We start from the raw sequence: 18,999 nt of genomic DNA on the forward strand, positions 1-18,999 counted from the left end.
CCAGGCCAGGTTTTGGGCTGGGAATAAAAACCCAGCCAACAGTCACAGCTGGATGTGGATTACCCTGCATTTTCATAGTGGATCTGTGAAGCACTGTGGTTTTTGGGTTCCAACCAGTTGGTAGCGTGCTGGAGAGCCGCATGCTGAAAATCAGGCGCCCTAAAGCCTGCGGTGGACGGCTGTGGATTGCCCTGGACAAAACAGTCTACCAGGTGACACGTTTGTGCTGTGGACTTTATGTGGTGTGCATTAACACCAGGACTCGGCACAGTGTTGTTTTTGCTTTTTTGTGTGACTAAACACTGAACTTTTGCTTTATTAACCGTGTTCTTGCCTCTGTACTGCGTCCGCTTACCCTGCCTACCAGAGCAAATCCCTACAATTGGTGGCTTGGTGCGGGCAAGCACAAGGAGGCTGGCGTGAACGCCGAAATATTTTTGGTTTGCATTTTTGGGCACGGTTATATGTCAGTTATCAAACCAGCTAAATTCAAACCTGTGTCACACGACAAAATGGAGGCTTTTGTGAAGGCCCTCATGGAGGCTAATTTTCAGCAGCGAAAGACCAACCTGCACCAGTGAGAGGCTAACAAGCAGCAGCAAGAGACCAACCAGTTGCTGCTACAACACGTGATGGCTTTGCAGTCAGCAGGAGCAACCCCAAGCATCCACGATGCCCGGAAAACAGTCCGTGCAGCGATCCCTAAGATGACACCAACAGATGAAATTGAAACCTACCTGGCGATGTATGAGAAAATGGCCACCAGGGAAAGGCTGCCCCAGGACCAGTGGGCTGATGTTGTCGCCCCTTTCCTGACATCAGAGTCTCAAGCTGCCGACTACCCAAAGGTAAAGGGGAGATTTTGGCAAGACTGGGGGTGAATGTGCTGGTCCGGGCCCAGCGGGTGCATCAGTGGGGGTTCAACCCAGCTGAGCCTGTGAGACCCCAGTATTATAACCTGCTCAACCTTTTGCAAAAGTGGCTGCAGCCTGACGTGCTGAGCCCCACTGCTATGTTGGACCGGTTGCTAGCAGACAGGTTCTGGAGGGCTCTGCCACCCCCTTTCCAGCAATGGATTGGCCAGGTCTCTCCAGGTAATGCGCTTGAGATGGTCGACTTGGTGGAGCGCTATGAGGCGACCCGGTACTTGCAGGGGGGTTCCTTTGGAAGGGGGGCAGTCAAATCCCGTAACTCTCCACCCCAGCCCTAGGCGACTGGTGCCCCCCAAACCCGCCCGGGATGTAACCCTTGTGGACCCCGCTCCAATAATCTGCTGGCGGTGTCGGGAGCCTGGCCATGTTCGAGCTGACTGTCCACATAAGGGGGAACCCATAGACACGAACTATAGGTTTCTGTCAGTCATTGTATGCCACGAAACTGTGTGCAGTGGGTGCTCCTGAGTCTCTGAACCACCTGTGCCAGGTTGAGGTGGGAGACACTCCAGCGGAGGATCTGCTGAACTCAGGGAGTCTGGTGACCGTCCGTAAGGTCGGAGTCATGTGTATACATGGGGACTTAAAAGACTACCCTACTGCTATAGTGTCTCTGTACAAGGTTTCCGGCAGGTGGACCCACGAGGTGGCTGTCGCAACCAACCTATACTATGAACTTATAATAGGGAGAGACTTCCCGGGCTTCCCTGCACTGTGGCCTGTTCCGAGAGTAACTGATACCCATGAGACAGAGTGGCCCGGCTCAGGGGGGAGTCCAGAACCCTGGGAAAATGAGTCCGAAGGGCCAGCGGTAGGGGTGACCGCCACTTCGGTGGAAGAGGGGGAAACAACCCCGCTAAATGTAATGGTGGGAGACATGGAGGACTTGCTGCTGGGGCCTGAGCTGGCAGACCTCAATGTCTCCGGGGATAATTTTGGTACTGCACAACACCGGGATCCAACCTTATCCCGAGCCTAGGGAAATTTACTAATAATAGATAGTGAACCACAACAACCAGGGGCAGAGTCGGTGTTCCCCCGTTTTGTGGTTCATCAGGATATGTTGTATTGGGTAAATCAGCTGCGAGGTTAATCCATTGAACAGTTGGTGGTGCCCCAGGCTTATCGCAAACTCGTGTTAGAGTTAGCCCACCAGCATGTTCTCGGGCGTCATTTGGGAATGCAGAAAACACAGGACCGGATACTACAATGGTTTTATTGGCCCAGTGTGTTTAAAGAGGTGGACGAGTTCTGTAAGTCTTGCCCGACCTGCCAGGCAACTAGCCCCCAGCATCTTTTTCGCAGTCCCTTGGTACCTCTCCTGATCATCGAGGTACCGTTTGAGCGAATCGCTATGGACCTAGTAGGCCCAGTACCGAAGTCCGCAAGGGGACACCAACACATCTTGGTTGTCCTTGATTACGCCACTCGGTACCCGGAAGCAGTGCCACTGCGACATACATCGGCGAGACTTATAGCTAAGGAGCTAATGGAGATGTTCTCCCAAGTGGGGCTTCCAAAAGAGGTCCTGACTGACCAGTGGAACCCTTTTATGTCCGAGGTCATGAGGGAACTCTGTAAGTTGCTGCATGTTAAACAGTTTCGGACGTCCGTGTATCATCCACAAACGGACGGTCAGGTGGAAAGGTTTATTAAAACTCTAAAAACCATGTTAAAAAGAGTGGTGTCCAAAGATGGGAAGGATTGGGACCTTCTTCTGCCCTATCTCATGTTCGCAGTGCGAGAGGTGTCCCAGGCCTCTACTGGGTTCTCGCCCTTCGATTTTCTATATGGCACACATCCTCGTAGCTTGTTGGATGTAGCCAAAAGAGGCGTGGGAACAACAACCCACTCAGCATAAAAGCGTCCTTGAATATGTTACCAAGATGCAACAGCGAATAGAGACCGTTTTGCCTCTTGTCCGGGAGCATCCGGAGGCCGCTCAGCGAGCCCAGAGTTGGATCTATAATCAGCAGGCTCGGGTCTGGATCTTTAACCCGGGCGATCGTGTTTTGGTTCTGGTGCCGTGGACAGTAAGTTCCTGGCCAGGTGGCAGGGGCCCTGCGAGGTACGGGAAAAAATTGGAGAGGTAAAGTACAAGGTACACCGCCGGGCAGGCGAAAGCCGGAGCAGGTTTACCATGTTAATTTACTAAAACCCTGGAAAGATACGGAGACCTGTACGGAAGACAGCTCGTGGCCAGGCTTGCTTGGGGAAGTGGTTCCTGCTCCTCTGTCTGATGTAAGGGAAGCGGTTGCCACAATAAAAATTGCTGGCAGCCTCTCCTCTAAACAGGCTCAGGAGACCAGGGAGTTTGTACCTCCCTGGATGCACTTCCACAATCCAACATGACATTGTCACTGAGCCTCAGGCAAATGTCCGGTTAAAGCCATACCGTGTACCCAAGGCTCGGCGAAAATCCATCTTGGAGGAGGTGCAGCTCATGCTGCGGCTGGATGTCATTGAGGAATCGAGAAGTGAGTGGGCCAGTCCTATAATCTTAATTCCTAAGCCAGATGGGACGTTACGATTTTGTAACGATTTTAGAAGTTGAATGAAATATCTAAATTCGATGCACATCCCATGCCTCGGGTAGATGAACTGATTGAGAAGTTAGGCCAAGCCAGGTATTTTTCTGTTTTAGACCTCACCAAAGGGTACTGGCAGGTGCCCTTGACGGAGGCTACCAAAGAAAAAACTGCCTTCATCACACCAGAGGGGCTGTACCAATATAAGGTGTTACCCTTTGGCCTGCATGGCGCCCCCGCCACCTTTCAACGTCTAATGGATATTGTTATTCGTCCACATCGGCGGTAGGCCTCGGCTTACCTGGACGATATCATTCACAGTACCAACTGGGAAAGTCACCTGCCCAAAGTACAGGCCGTAGTGGACTCCCTTAAAAAGGCGGGACTAACAGCTAACCCAAAGAAATGTGCGATAGGGTTAGAGGAGACTAAATACCTTGGGTATGTCATTGGGCGAAGAGTCATTAAACCCCAAGTAAACAAAATAGAGGCGATACGGAATTGGCCCCGACCTGCCACCTCTAGACAAGTAAAGTCGTTCCTGGGAATGGTGGGCTATTACATGAGGTTTGTCCCCCATTTTGCCACTTTATTGGCTCTATTGATAGGGCTCCTAAAGGGACGGAAGTCCGTGATAGTCTGCTGGAATGACCAGGCGGAAGAGGCTTTCTCCGCTTTGAAGTCGGCCCTGTGTGGGTCCCCGGTTTTCGTGACGCCCGACTTCAAGAGGGAATTTGTGGTACAGACCGATGCCTCCGAAGTAGGCCTCGGTGCGGTACTGTCTCAGAAAGTCAACGGGGAGGAGCACCCCGTTGTCTTCCTCAGCCATAAGCTCACTCCAGCCGAGACCCGGTACAGTATAGTGGAGAGAGAGTGCCTGGCCATCAAGTGGGCACTCGAGTCTCTCCGTTATTATCTGTTGGGGAGGAAGTTCCGTCTGGTGACCGATCACTCCCCTCTCAAGTGGATGAGCCAAGCCAAAGAGAGGAATGCTCGTGTCACCAGATGGTTCTTGTCTCTACAAAACTTGAAGTTCACAGTAGAACACAGGGCAGGCCGGTAACAGGGAAACGCAGATGCCCTGTCCCAGGTACACTGTCTGGCGAGTGTTCATCCCCTCAGGGATTGAACAAAGGCGGGAGTTATGTAGGAAGGCGCAAGGGTCCGTCATTGACGGAAGGTACGTGTCACCGAGGTTCCTGGCCTCGGTGAGATAAGAACCGGTAATTTTGTGCATCAGCGGCAGCTAGTGCTCACTGACACTGTTTTACTTAGTGTGGCTGTAAAGCCGATCCGGGACGGTTCTTATTGGGAGCAGCCAAAGAGCAGGGTGGGTGGCTGTTCCCCACGTCCAGGCCAGGTTTTGGGCTGGGAAAAAAAAAACTGCCAGCAGTCACAGCTGTGTGTGGATTACCCTGCATTTACATAGTGAAGTGGATCTGTGAAGCGCTGTGGTTTTTGGGTTCCAACCAGTTGGTAGCGTGCTGGAGAGCCACGTACTGAAAATCAGGCGCCCTAAAGCCTGCGGTGGACGGCTGTGGATTGCCCTGGACGAAACAGTCCGCCAGGTGACACGTTTGTGCTGTGGACTTTATGTGGTGTGAATTAACACGAGGACTCAGCACAGTGTTGTTTTTGCTTTATTGCTTTTTTGTGTGAATAAACACTGAACTTTTGCTTTATTACTGTGTTCTTGCCTCTGTACTGCGTCCACTTACCCTGCCTACCAGAGCAAATCCCTACAGTAAGTATAGAGAATCCTATAGATCTGTTTGGGTAATGAAACTAAATGTGGAACCAAGAAAGACGGTGAAATGAAAAAATATAGAGAAAGAAGAAAGGAAAAAGGGAAGTATAATAAATAGGGATGAGCGAACTCGAACTGTATAGTTCGGGTTCGTACCGAATTTTGGGGTGTCCGTGACACGGACCCGAACCCGGACATTTTCGTAAAAGTCCGGGTTCGGGTTCGGTGTTCGTCGCTTTCTTCGCGCTTTTGTGACGCTTTCTTGGCGCTTTTTGAAAGGCTGCAAAGCAGCCAATCAACAAGCGTCATACTACTTGCCCCAAGAGGCCATCACAGCCATGCCTACTATTGGCATGGCTGTGATTGGCCAGAGCACCATGTGACCCAGCCTCTATTTAAGCTGGAGTCACATAGCGCCGCCCGTCACTCTGCTCTGATTAGCGTAGGGAGAGGTTGCGGCTGCGACAGTAGGGCGAGATTAGGCAGATTAACTCCTCCAAAGGACTTGATTAACTGATCGATCTGCAGCTGTGGATCATTGAGCTGCTGATCCTCAATTGCTCACTGTTTTTAGGCTGCACAGACCGTTTGTCAGTCTCATTTTTCTGGGGTGATCGGCGGCCATTTTGTGTCTTGTGGTGCGCCAGCACAAGCTGCGACCAAGTGCATTTAACCCTCAATGGTGTGGTTGTTTTTTGGCTAAAGCCTACATCAGGGTGAAGCTGTCACACCAAGTGCATTTAACCAGCAATAGTCTGTTCATTTTTTGGCCATATACAAAATCAGGGGCAAGCTGCGCCTGTCACCAAGTGCATTTAACCCTCAATGGTGTGGTTGTTTTTTGGCTAAAGCCTACATCAGGGTGAAGCTGTCACACCAAGTGCATTTAACCAGCAATAGTCTGTTCATTTTTTGGCCATATACAAAATCAGGGGCAAGCTGCGCCTGTCACCAAGTGCATTTAACCCTCAATGGTGTGGTTGTTTTTTGGCTAAAGCCTACATCAGGGTGAAGCTGTCACACCAAGTGCATTTAACCAGCAATAGTCTGTTCATTTTTTGGCCATATACAAAATCAGGGGCAAGCTGCGCCTGTCACCAAGTGCATTTAACCCTCAATGGTGTGGTTGTTTTTTGGCTAAAGCCTACATCAGGGTGAAGCTGTCACACCAAGTGCATTTAACCAGCAATAGTCTGTTTATTTTTTGGCCATATCCCAGTCTAATTCTGTCACTAAATCCATACCGGTCACCCAGCGCCTAAATACTAGGCCTCAAATTTATATCCAGCTAAATCTGTCCCTAGTGCTGTAGCTGGGCGAGTTATTTAGTGTCCGTTCAAGCACATTTCTTGTTCTGGGTTGAAATACAATTCCCAATTTAGCAATTTCATAATTTAGTGGTTCCTGCTATATCAGAGCTATTTGAAATCTATCCCAAAAAGGGTATATAATATTGAAGGTGCACATTGGGTCATTCAGAATAACTTCACACACACCCGCTACTGTGTATTTCCAAGTCTAATTCTGTCACTAAACCCATACCTGTCACCCAGCGCCTAAATACTAGGCCTCAAATTTAAATCCCTCTAAATCTCTCGTTACCCACCGCTGTACTGTTGTTGCTGGGCAAGATATTTAGTGTCCGTCAAAGCACATTTTTTGTTCTGGGTTGAAGTACAATTCCCAATTTAGCAATTTCATAATTTAGTGGTTTCTGCTATATCAGAGCTATTTGAAATCTATCCCTAAAAGGGTATATAATATTGAAGGTGCACATTAGGGTCATTCAGAATAACTTCACACACACGCTTCTGTGCATTTCCAAGTCTAATTCTGTCACTAAATCCATACCGGTGACCCAGCGCCTAAATACTAGGCCTCAAATTTAAATCCCTCTAAATCTCTCGTTACCCACCGCTGTACTGTTGTTGCTGGGCAAGATATTTAGTGTCCGTCAAAGCACATTTTTTGTTCTGGGTTGAAGTACAATTCCCAATTTAGCAATTTCATAATTTAGTGGTTTCTGCTATATCAGAGCTATTTGAAATCTATCCCTAAAAGGGTATATAATATTGAAGGTGCACATAGGGTCATTCAGAATAACTTCACACACACGCTTCTGTGCATTTCCAAGTCTAATTCTGTCACTAAATCCATACCGGTGACCCAGCGCCTAAATACTAGGCCTCAAATTTAAATCCCTCTAAATCTCTCGTTACCCACCGCTGTACTGTTGTTGCTGGGCAAGATATTTAGTGTCCTGTCAAAGCACATTTTTTGTTCTGGGTTGAAGTACAATTCCCAATTTAGCAATTTCATAATTTAGTGGTTTCTGCTATATCAGAGCTATTTGAAATCTATCCCTAAAAGGGTATATAATATTGAAGGTGCACATAGGGTCATTCAGAATAACTTCACACACACGCTTCTGTGCATTTCCAAGTCTAATTCTGTCACTAAATCCATACCGGTGACCCAGCGCCTAAATACTAGGCCTCAAATTTAAATCCCTCTAAATCTCTCGTTACCCACCGCTGTACTGTTGTTGCTGGGCAAGATATTTAGTGTCCGTCAAAGCACATTTTTTGTTCTGGGTTGAAGTACAATTCCCAATTTAGCAATTTCATAATTTAGTGGTTTCTGCTATATCAGAGCTATTTGAAATCTATCCCTAAAAGGGTATATAATATTGAAGGTGCACATAGGGTCATTCAGAATAACTTCACACACACGCTTCTGTGCATTTCCAAGTCTAATTCTGTCACTAAATCCATACCGGTGACCCAGCGCCTAAATACTAGGCCTCAAATTTAAATCCCTCTAAATCTCTCGTTACCCACCGCTGTACTGTTGTTGCTGGGCAAGATATTTAGTGTCCGTCAAAGCACATTTTTTGTTCTGGGTTGAAGTACAATTCCCAATTTAGCAATTTCATAATTTAGTGGTTTCTGCTATATCAGAGCTATTTGAAATCTATCCCTAAAAGGGTATATAATATTGAAGGTGCACATAGGGTCATTCAGAATAACTTCACACACACCCGCTACTGTGTATTTCCAAGTCTAATTCTGTCACTAAATCCATACCGGTGACCCAGCGCCTAAATACTAGGCCTCAAATTTAATTCCCTCTAAATCTCTCGTTACCCACCGCTGTACTGTTGTTGCTGGGCAAGATATTTAGTGTCCGTCAAAGCACATTTTTTGTTCTGGGTTGAAGTACAATTCCCAATTTAGCAATTTCATAATTTAGTGGTTTCTGCTATATCAGAGCTATTTGAAATCTATCCCTAAAAGGGTATATAATATTGAAGGTGCACATAGGGTCATTCAGAATAACTTCACACACACCCGCTACTGTGTATTTCCAAGTCTAATTCTGTCACTAAATCCATACCGGTGACCCAGCGCCTAAATACTAGGCCTCAAATTTAATTCCCTCTAAATCTCTCGTTACCCACCGCTGTACTGTTGTTGCTGGGCAAGATATTTAGTGTCCGTCAAAGCACATTTTTTGTTCTGGGTTGAAGTACAATTCTCAATTTAGCAATTTCATAATTTAGTGGTTTCTGCTATATCAGAGCTATTTGAAATCTATCCCTAAAAGGGTATATAATATTGAAGGTGCACATTGGGTCATTCAGAATAACTTCACACACACGCTTCTGTGCATTTCCAAGTCTAATTCTGTCACTAAATCCATACCGGTGACCCAGCGCCTAAATACTAGGCCTCAAATTTAAATCCCTCTAAATCTCTCGTTACCCACCGCTGTACTGTTGTTGCTGGGCAAGATATTTAGTGTCCGTCAAAGCACATTTTTTGTTCTGGGTTGAAGTACAATTCCCAATTTAGCAATTTCATAATTTAGTGGTTTCTGCTATATCAGAGCTATTTGAAATCTATCCCTAAAAGGGTATATAATATTGAAGGTGCACATAGGGTCATTCAGAATAACTTCACACACACCCGCTACTGTGTATTTCCAAGTCTAATTCTGTCACTAAATCCATACCGGTGACCCAGCGCCTAAATACTAGGCCTCAAATTTAATTCCCTCTAAATCTCTCGTTACCCACCGCTGTACTGTTGTTGCTGGGCAAGATATTTAGTGTCCGTCAAAGCACATTTTTTGTTCTGGGTTGAAGTACAATTCCCAATTTAGCAATTTCATAATTTAGTGGTTTCTGCTATATCAGAGCTATTTGAAATCTATCCCTAAAAGGGTATATAATATTGAAGGTGCACATAGGGTCATTCAGAATAACTTCACACACACGCTTCTGTGCATTTCCAAGTCTAATTCTGTCACTAAATCCATACCGGTGACCCAGCGCCTAAATACTAGGCCTCAAATTTAATTCCCTCTAAATCTCTCGTTACCCACCGCTGTACTGTTGTTGCTGGGCAAGATATTTAGTGTCCGTCAAAGCACATTTTTTGTTCTGGGTTGAAGTACAATTCCCAATTTAGCAATTTCATAATTTAGTGGTTTCTGCTATATCAGAGCTATTTGAAATCTATCCATAAAAGGGTATATAATATTGAAGGTGCACATAGGGTCATTCAGAATAACTTCACACACACCCGCTACTGTGTATTTCCAAGTCTAATTCTGTCACTAAACCCATACCTGTCACCCAGCGCCTAAATACTAGGCCTCAAATTTAAATCCCTCTAAATCTCTCGTTACCGTTGTCCTGTTGTAGCTGGGAAAGTTATTTAGTGCCCGTCAAAGCACATTTTTTGTTCTGGGTTGAAGTACAATTCCCAATTTAGCAATTTCATAATTTAGTGGTTCCTGCTATATCAGAGCTATTTGAAATCTATCCCAAAAAGGGTATATAATATTCAAGGTGCACATTGGGTCATTCAGAATAACTTCACACACACGCTTCTGTGCATTTCCAAGTCTAATTCTGTCACTAAATCCATACCGGTCACCCAGCGCCTAAATACTAGGCCTCAAATTTATATCCCGCTGAATTTGAATACAATACATTGGGCCAAATAATATATTTGTTGTTGTGGTGAACCATAACAATGAGAAAAACATCTAGTAAGGGACGCGGACGTGGACATGGTCGTGGTGGTGTTAGTGGACCCTCTGGTGCTGGGAGAGGACGTGGCCGTTCTGCCACATCCACACGTCCTAGTGTACCAACTACCTCAGGTCCCAGTAGCCGCCAGAATTTACAGCGATATATGGTGGGGCCCAATGCCGTTCTAAGGATGGTAAGGCCTGAGCAGGTACAGGCATTAGTCAATTGGGTGGCCGACAGTGGATCCAGCACGTTCACATTATCTCCCACCCAGTCTTCTGCAGAAAGCGCACAGATGGCGCCTGAAAACCAACCCCATCAGTCTGTCACATCACCCCCATGCATACCAGGGAAACTGTCTCAGCCTCAAGTTATGCAGCAGTCTCTTATGCTGTTTGAAGACTCCGCTGGCAGGGTTTCCCAAGGGCATCCACCTAGCCCTTCCCCAGCGGTGAAAGACATAGAATGCACTGACGCACAACCACTTATGTTTCCTGATGATGAGGACATGGGAATACCACCTCAGCATGTCTCTGATGATGACGAAACACAGGTGCCAACTGCTGCGTCTTTCTGCAGTGTGCAGACTGAACAGGAGGTCAGGGATCAAGACTGGGTGGAAGACGATGCAGGGGACGATGAGGTCCTAGACCCCACATGGAATGAAGGTCGTGCCACTGACTTTCACAGTTCGGAGGAAGAGGCAGTGGTGAGACCGAGCCAACAGCGTAGCAAAAGAGGGAGCAGTGGGCAAAAGCAGAACACCCGCCGCCAAGAGACTCCGCCTGCTACTGACCGCCGCCATCTGGGACCGAGCACCCCAAAGGCAGCTTCAAGGAGTTCCCTGGCATGGCACTTCTTCAAACAATGTGCTGACGACAAGACCCGAGTGGTTTGCACGCTGTGCCATCAGAGCCTGAAGCGAGGCATTAACGTTCTGAACCTGAGCACAACCTGCATGACCAGGCACCTGCATGCAAAGCATGAACTGCAGTGGAGTAAACACCTTAAAACCAAGGAAGTCACTCAGGCTCCCCCTGCTACCTCTTCTGCTGCTGCCGCCTCGGCCTATTCTGCTGCTGCCGCCTCGGCCTCTTCCTCCGCCTCTGGAGGAACGTTGGCACCTGCCGCCCAGCAAACAGGGGATGTACCACCAACACCACCACCACCACCTCCGTCACCAAGCGTCTCAACCATGTCACACGCCAGCGTTCAGCTCTCCATCTCACAAACATTTGATAGAAAGCGTAAATTCCCACCTAGCCACCCTCGATCCCTGGCCCTGAATGCCAGCATTTCTAAACTACTGGCCTATGAAATGCTGTCATTTAGGCTGGTGGACACAGACAGCTTCAAACAGCTCATGTCGCTTGCTGTCCCACAGTATGTTGTTCCCAGCCGGCACTACTTCTCCAAGAGAGCCGTGCCTTCCCTGCACAACCAAGTATCCGATAAAATCAAGTGTGCACTGCGCAACGCCATCTGTAGCAAGGTCCACCTAACCACAGATACGTGGACCAGTAAGCACGGCCAGGGACGCTATATCTCCCTAACTGCACACTGGGTAAATGTAGTGGCAGCTGGGCCCCAGGCGGAGAGCTGTTTGGCGCACGTCCTGCCGCCGCCAAGGATCGCAGGGCAACATTCTTTGCCTCCTGTTGCCACCTCCTCCTTCTCGGCTTCCTCCTCCTCTTCTTCCACCTGCTCATCCAGTCAGCCACACACCTTCACCACCAACTTCAGCACAGCCCGGGGTAAACGTCAGCAGGCCATTCTGAAACTCATATGTTTGGGGGACAGGCCCCACACCGCACAGGAGTTGTGGCGGGGTATTGAACAACAGACCGACGAGTGGTTGCTGCCGGTGAGCCTCAAGCCCGGCCTGGTGGTGTGTGATAATGGGCGAAATCTCGTTGCAGCTCTGGGACTAGCCAGGTTTGACGCACATCCCTTGCTTGGCGCATGTGCTGAATTTGGTGGTGCAGAAGTTCATTCACAACTACCCCGACATGTCAGAGCTGCTGCATAAAGTGCGGGCCGTCTGTTCGCGCTTCCGGCGTTCACATCCTGCCGCTGCTCGCCTGTCTGCGCTACAGCGTAACTTCGGCCTTCCCGCTCACCGCCTCATATGCGACGTGCCCACCAGGTGGAACTCCACCTTGCACATGCTGGACAGACTGTGCGAGCAGCAGCAGGCCATAGTGGAGTTTCAGCTGCAGCACGCACGGGTCAGTCGCACTACAGAACAGCACCACTTCACCACCAATGACTGGGCCTCCATGCGAGACCTGTGTGCCCTGTTGCGCTGTTTCGAGTACTCCACCAACATGGCCAGTGGCGATGACACCGTTATCAGCGTTACAATACCACTTCTATGTCTCCTTGAGAAAACACTTAGGGCGATGATGGAACAGGAGGTGGCCCAGGAGGAGGAGGAGGATGAGGAAGAGGGGTCATTTTTAGCACTTTCAGGCCAGTCTCTTCGAAGTGACTCAGAGGGAGGTTTTTTGCAACAGCAGAGGCCAGGTACAAATGTGGCCAGCCAGGGCCCACTACTGGAGGACGAGGAGGACGAGGATGAGGAGGAGGTGGAGGAGGATGAGGATGAAGCATGGTCACAGCGGGGTGGCACCCAACGCAGCTCGGGTCCATCACTGGTGCGTGGCTGGGGGGAAAGGCAGGACGATGACGATACGCCTCCCACAGAGGACAGCTTGTCCTTACCCCTGGGCAGCCTGGCACACATGAGCGACTACATGCTGCAGTGCCTGCGCAACGACAGCAGAGTTGCCCACATTTTAACCTGTGCGGACTACTGGGTTGCCACCCTGCTGGATCCACGCTACAAAGACAATGTGCCCACCTTACTTCCTGCACTGGAGCGTGATAGGAAGATGCGCGAGTACAAGCGCACGTTGGTAGACGCGCTACTGAGAGCATTCCCAAATGTCACAGGGGAACAAGTGGAAGCCCAAGGCCAAGGCAGAGGAGGAGCAAGAGGTCGCCAAGGCAGCTGTGTCACGGCCAGCTCCTCTGAGGGCAGGGTTAGCATGGCAGAGATGTGGAAAACTTTTGTCAACACGCCACAGCTAACTGCACCACCACCTGATACGCAACGTGTTAGCAGGAGGCAACATTTCACTAACATGGTGGAACAGTACGTGTGCACACCCCTCCACGTACTGACTGATGGTTCGGCCCCATTCAACTTCTGGGTCTCTAAATTGTCCACGTGGCCAGAGCTAGCCTTTTATGCCTTGGAGGTGCTGGCCTGCCCGGCAGCCAGCGTTTTGTCTGAACGTGTATTCAGCACGGCAGGGGGCGTCATTACAGACAAACGCAGCCGCCTGTCTACAGCCAATGTGGACAAGCTGACGTTCATAAAAATGAACCAGGCATGGATCCCACAGGACCTGTCCGTCCCTTGTCCAGATTAGACATTAACTACCTCCCCATAACCATATATTATTGGACTCCAGGGCACTTCCTCATTCAATCCTATTTTTATTTTCATTTTACCATTATATTGCGATGCTACCCAAAGTTGAATGAACCTCTCCTCTGCCTGTGTGCTAGGCCTAAATATATGCCAATGGACTGTTGCAGTGGTGGCTGACGTGAAGCCTGATTCTCTGCTATGACATGCAGACTGATTCTCTGCTGACATGAAGCCAGATCCTCTGTTACGGGACCTCTCTCCTCTGCCTGGGTGCTGGGCCTAAATTTATGACAATGGACTGTTGCAGTGGTGGCTGACGTGAAGCCTGATTCTCTGCTATGACATGCAGACTGATTCTCTGCTGTCATGAAGCCAGATTGTCTGTTACGGGACCTCTCTGCTCTGCCTGTGTGCTAGGCCTAAATATATGCCAATGGACTGTTGCAGTGGTGGGTGACGTGAAGCCTGATTCTCTGCTATGATATGAAGACTGATTCTCTGCTGACATGAAGCCAGATTGTCTGTTACGGGACCTTTCTCCTCTGCCTGGGTTCTGGGCCTAAATTTATGAAAATTGACTCTTACAGTGGTGGGTGACGTGAAGCCTGATTCTCTGCTATGATATGAAGACTGATTCTCTGCTGACATGAAGCCAGATTCTCTGTTACGGGACCTCTCTCCTCTGCCTGTGTGTGTGCTGGGCCTAAATATATGCCAATGGACTGTTGCAGTGGTGGCTGACGTGAAGCCTCATTCTCTGCTATGACATGCAGACTAATTCTCTGCTGACATGAAGACAGATTCTCTGTTACGGGACCTCCCTCCTCTGCCTGGGTGCTGGGCCTAAATATATGCCAATGGACTGTTGCAGTGGTGGCTGACGTGAAGCCTCATTCTCTGCTATGACATGCAGACTAATTCTCTGCTGACATGAAGACAGATTCTCTGTTACGGGACCTCCCTCCTCTGCCTGGGTGCTGGGCCTAAATATATGCCAATGGACTGTTGCAGTGGTGGCTGACGTGAAGCCTCATTCTCTGCTATGACATGCAGACTGATTCTCTGCTGACATGAAGCCAGATTGTCTGTTACGGGACCTCTCTCCTCTGCCTGGGTGCTGGGCCTAAATATATGCCAATGGACTGTTGCAGTGGTGGCTGACGTGAAGCCTCATTCTCTGCTATGACATGCAGACTAATTCTCTGCTGACATGAAGCCAGATTGTCTGTTACGGGACCTCTCTCCTCTGCCTGGGTGCCGGGGCCTAAATATCTGAGAATGGACTGTTCCAGTGGTGGGTGACGGGAAGCCAGATTCTCTGCTATGGAACCTCTCTCCAATTGATTTTGGTTAATTTTTATTTATTTAATTTTTATTTTAATTCATTTCCCTATCCACATTTGTTTGCAGGGGATTTACCTACATGTTGCTGCCTTTTGCAGCCCTCTAGCTCTTTCCTGGGCTGTTTTACAGCCTTTTTAGTGCCGAAAAGTTCGGGTCCCCATTGACTTCAATGGGGTTCGGGTTCGGGACGAAGTTCGGATCGGGTTCGGATCCCGAACCCGAACATTTCCGGGATGTTCGGCCGAACTTCTCGAACCCGAACATCCAGGTGTTCGCTCAACTCTAATAATAAATAATAGCAGAAAAAAAGGAAAAAGAAGTATGTATATAGAGAAAGATAAAAAGGATATGACACAATGGCAATCCAGGAAGGGAAATCAAATCAGATATAACAGAGTCTGAAGAGGAAAGTAAAATAATATTCAGTAGAACAGAACACACAGGAAAAGCAATAAGGGCACGGTTAATATATTATGTGAGGCCATGTAGTTCATACTCTCTCTTCAAACCCAGGGGATCCAGACGCTATAATCTCTGTATCCAGTATGTTTCCCTTAAAGGGGTATTCCCATCTCAGACAATGGGGGCATATCGCTAGGATATGACCCCATTGTCTGATAGGTGCGAGTCCCACCTCTGGGACCCGCACCTACAACGAGAATGGAACGGAGAGAGCTGTGGCTGGAGGACCCCGGATTTCCTGTGGTCTGTCCACCACCATGCGCTGCTCCCCGCTGCTCCCCGCTGCTCCCATACAAGTGAATTCATTTCTATGGGGCAGACGAAAATAGCCGTGCCAGCGCTCGGCTATTTTCAGCGGCCTCATAGAAATAAATGGAGGGCGGCTGCGCATGCGCAGTGCGCCATCCGTTCATTTCCCTGCTCCGTTCTCATTGTAGGTGAGGGTCCCAGAAGTGGGACCCGCACCTATCAGACAAGTGGGGCATATCCTAGCGATATGCTCCCATTGTCTGAGATGGCAAATCCCCTTTAATTTTATTTGTCTGTTCCGATCTCCCTCGCCTCCTAGAAATGGTAACTCGTTCAGTAACCCTAAACCTACTCTTTGAGATCTGATGTTTTTCTAGATTGAGATGAGCAGGATCCGGTAATAGTAAATTTCGACATTGAATGGTTGATATTGACTGGTCTCTAATGCTCTGTGTAGTTTCCCCAATATAAACTGAGCCACAGGGACATTTTAGGTGGTAAACTATGAAATTGGTGTCACGGGTACTACCTATTAATGTGGATCCTCCTTTGATCAGCGTGAGGATGGAAAACATGGTGACCTTTTTGTAAGTTACAGCATTGGAAACCGTGTACACGTGGGAATGTACCTTTCTTTTGTTTAGGTAAGAATGTTCGATGTGGAATTAGGGAACCAGAATCTGTATCAGCTTTGACCAGAAGGTTCCTCAAATTCTTGGGACTTCTGGTACAGGGATAAATCAGTAGTTTAAACTCTCTGGTATTGTAGAATATGCTTTCGTCAGAATATTCCAGAGGCGTTGAATGATGTGTTGCACCTTCCAGTCAAAAGTGTGAAAAAAAATGGCCCAAAAGGGATTTTTCTGTGTTAATGATCTTAGGATAAGTCATCAATATCAGATTTGATAGGGGTCTGACACCATGCACCCCCACAATCAGCTGTTTCAGGGTAGCCACCGGCACTGGCTATCATACAGTGGTCATAGTGAGTTTCTGGGAGCTGAACTGCAGTACACCAACACGGACAAAATACAGTGGATGGAACCTTCTGCTTTTGGCTTCACACACTGTATAGTTTCTGGCACTGTTGGCTGCCTAAAAGAGCTAATCTATGGCAGTGCACCGATCTGACATTGATGACCTACCCTGAGGAAACTTCCCAGAAAACCCCTTTAAAGGACCTGTCTCAGGAGGTGACATATCACGAGCTTATGCCATCCAAGTAGTGATCCAACCTCTTAGACTCAGACAGCACCGTGTCGCTTTGTCTCTGGAGGTGGCACAGTCATTCCAATTATTGTAAACGATGTCCAACCATTGAGTAGGTCTCATTGAAGCAACCTTTGACATGGCTTCGAGCCAACCCAGGGCTCATGGAGCACAACATCTGGAATTATTTCTAGGATTACTAAAAAGGGAAGCCTACCTAAGTGCATCCCATAACCCACTTTGAAAGCTTTTAGTGATTCCTTGTAAAACAGTCAATAAAATGATCTAATAAAAGGCAGATGGAGGATGATTTATGAGCCAACCTCACATTGCCAACCTGAGCATCTCTCTTACTGGAAAATATTGTTTTAGGTCATATGGATACTGTTCCTTTGTTGTGTGTCAGACTTGATGAACTTCTGATGGTTTTGTAAACCTAATTTTTCTTCATACCACCCAAGATTGGTGCTGGCTTAGATCTGAGATGAGAAATCTAACATGCATCCAAGAGATCACCAGTGGTAAGGAAATATTTGACTTCACTACAAAAGATCTGAAGATTATGGCGATTAGATAAGATTGGATTAGAGTTCACACCAGTTATTTGGTCAATTATTGCCATCAGTTATTGTGAGCCAAAACCAAGTGTAGGTCAAAAACACAGAAACCCAGGAATTCTTTCCATTATACCTTATCTCTGAGTAGGCTTCACTACTGGTTTTGGCTCACAATAACTGATGGAAATAACTGACCAAATAGCTGAAGTGTGAACTCTGCTTAAGATAACAACTGATAGTGATTGCTATGGAGGACAGCAGCCAAAAGGGAAGAACCAAGACTGGGGACCAGGTATTGGGGTCTAAGGTAAGTTCAGAAGATAAGAAGATCTAGGTCTAGATGCAGGCAAATCAGTTGATATATTACCCACCTCCACCAATTTCCCGCCTCTGCTGTTCTGATGCTGCTCCAGTCCCCACTGCTCTCCACTTCCTGCTCAGCATGCCAGAAATGTCAGGAAAGAGCAGGTCAGCCAATCAGTGGCCAAGGTGGGTGACCATCATGGTCAATGACTGTTTGGCTGAGTGAGCCTTTTCTGGCTTTTCCAGCATGGGAGTGGAGAGCAGCAGGGATCAGAACAGTGTTGGAACAACAGCGGTGGATGGTCAGTGGAGATGAAAAATGCTTATTTTTTTTATTTTGAACACTTTGTGGCCTCCTTTTAAAGAAATCTCCTTGTAAATTTACACAGTTTATAACTAGACTAGACAGGAGATGTCATGTTGTACACTTTTCTCTGCCTTGCTCTTGCCTTGCTCTGTGCTTACTTCCCACTAATATTTTGTGCCAAAAGTTTGGTGCCATTTTGGCGAACATTGACCAATTTTAAGCAATGTCCCCAATGTCAAAACGGTCTACTGAGGAGCAAAAAGTATCTAAAACACGTTATAAATCTGGTGCAAGGTGTTTTTGTTTTTTTGTTTTTTTCCCCCCAGAATGGTCTATGTTCCTTAGGGTCCATTCACACGTCCGTGGTGTGTTGTGGACCCGTAAATTGCGGATCCGCAACACACCCAGCCGTCACCCCCTATAGAAATGTCTATTCTTGTCCGCAGCTGCGGACAAGAATAGGACATGTTCTATCTTTTGCGGAGCTTCGGACCGGAAGATCGGGGCCGCGCTCCGCAAATGTGGATTCGGACAGCACACTGTGTGAATGGGTCCGCGCCCGTTCCGTAAACTTGCGGAACGGATGCGGACCCATTTGCGGGCGTGTGAATGGAGCCTTAGAGGCAGCCCTTATTGTTTTTTTTTGGCATCCCTGGAGGGATCTATTCCAGATTGGTCTCTATTTTAGTGGGCAGTGAAATCCTGATCTGAGTTATGTTTACAACAAGGAAATTTAAAATCTATTAGAGTCATGAAAGAGTGACACCAGGAACCTCATGTTGTGGGTAGTTAGCAGTGTGAAGGAATCCACCATATTTTATGTATGGTATGCCACTTCTGTAAGTGTGAATAAATTAACTGTAGTTTCCGGAAATGTTCGG

The sequence above is a fragment of the Bufo gargarizans genome, chromosome 5, assembly GCF_014858855.1.
Source record: "Bufo gargarizans isolate SCDJY-AF-19 chromosome 5, ASM1485885v1, whole genome shotgun sequence".
In the NCBI taxonomy this organism is placed as follows: domain Eukaryota; kingdom Metazoa; phylum Chordata; class Amphibia; order Anura; family Bufonidae; genus Bufo; species Bufo gargarizans.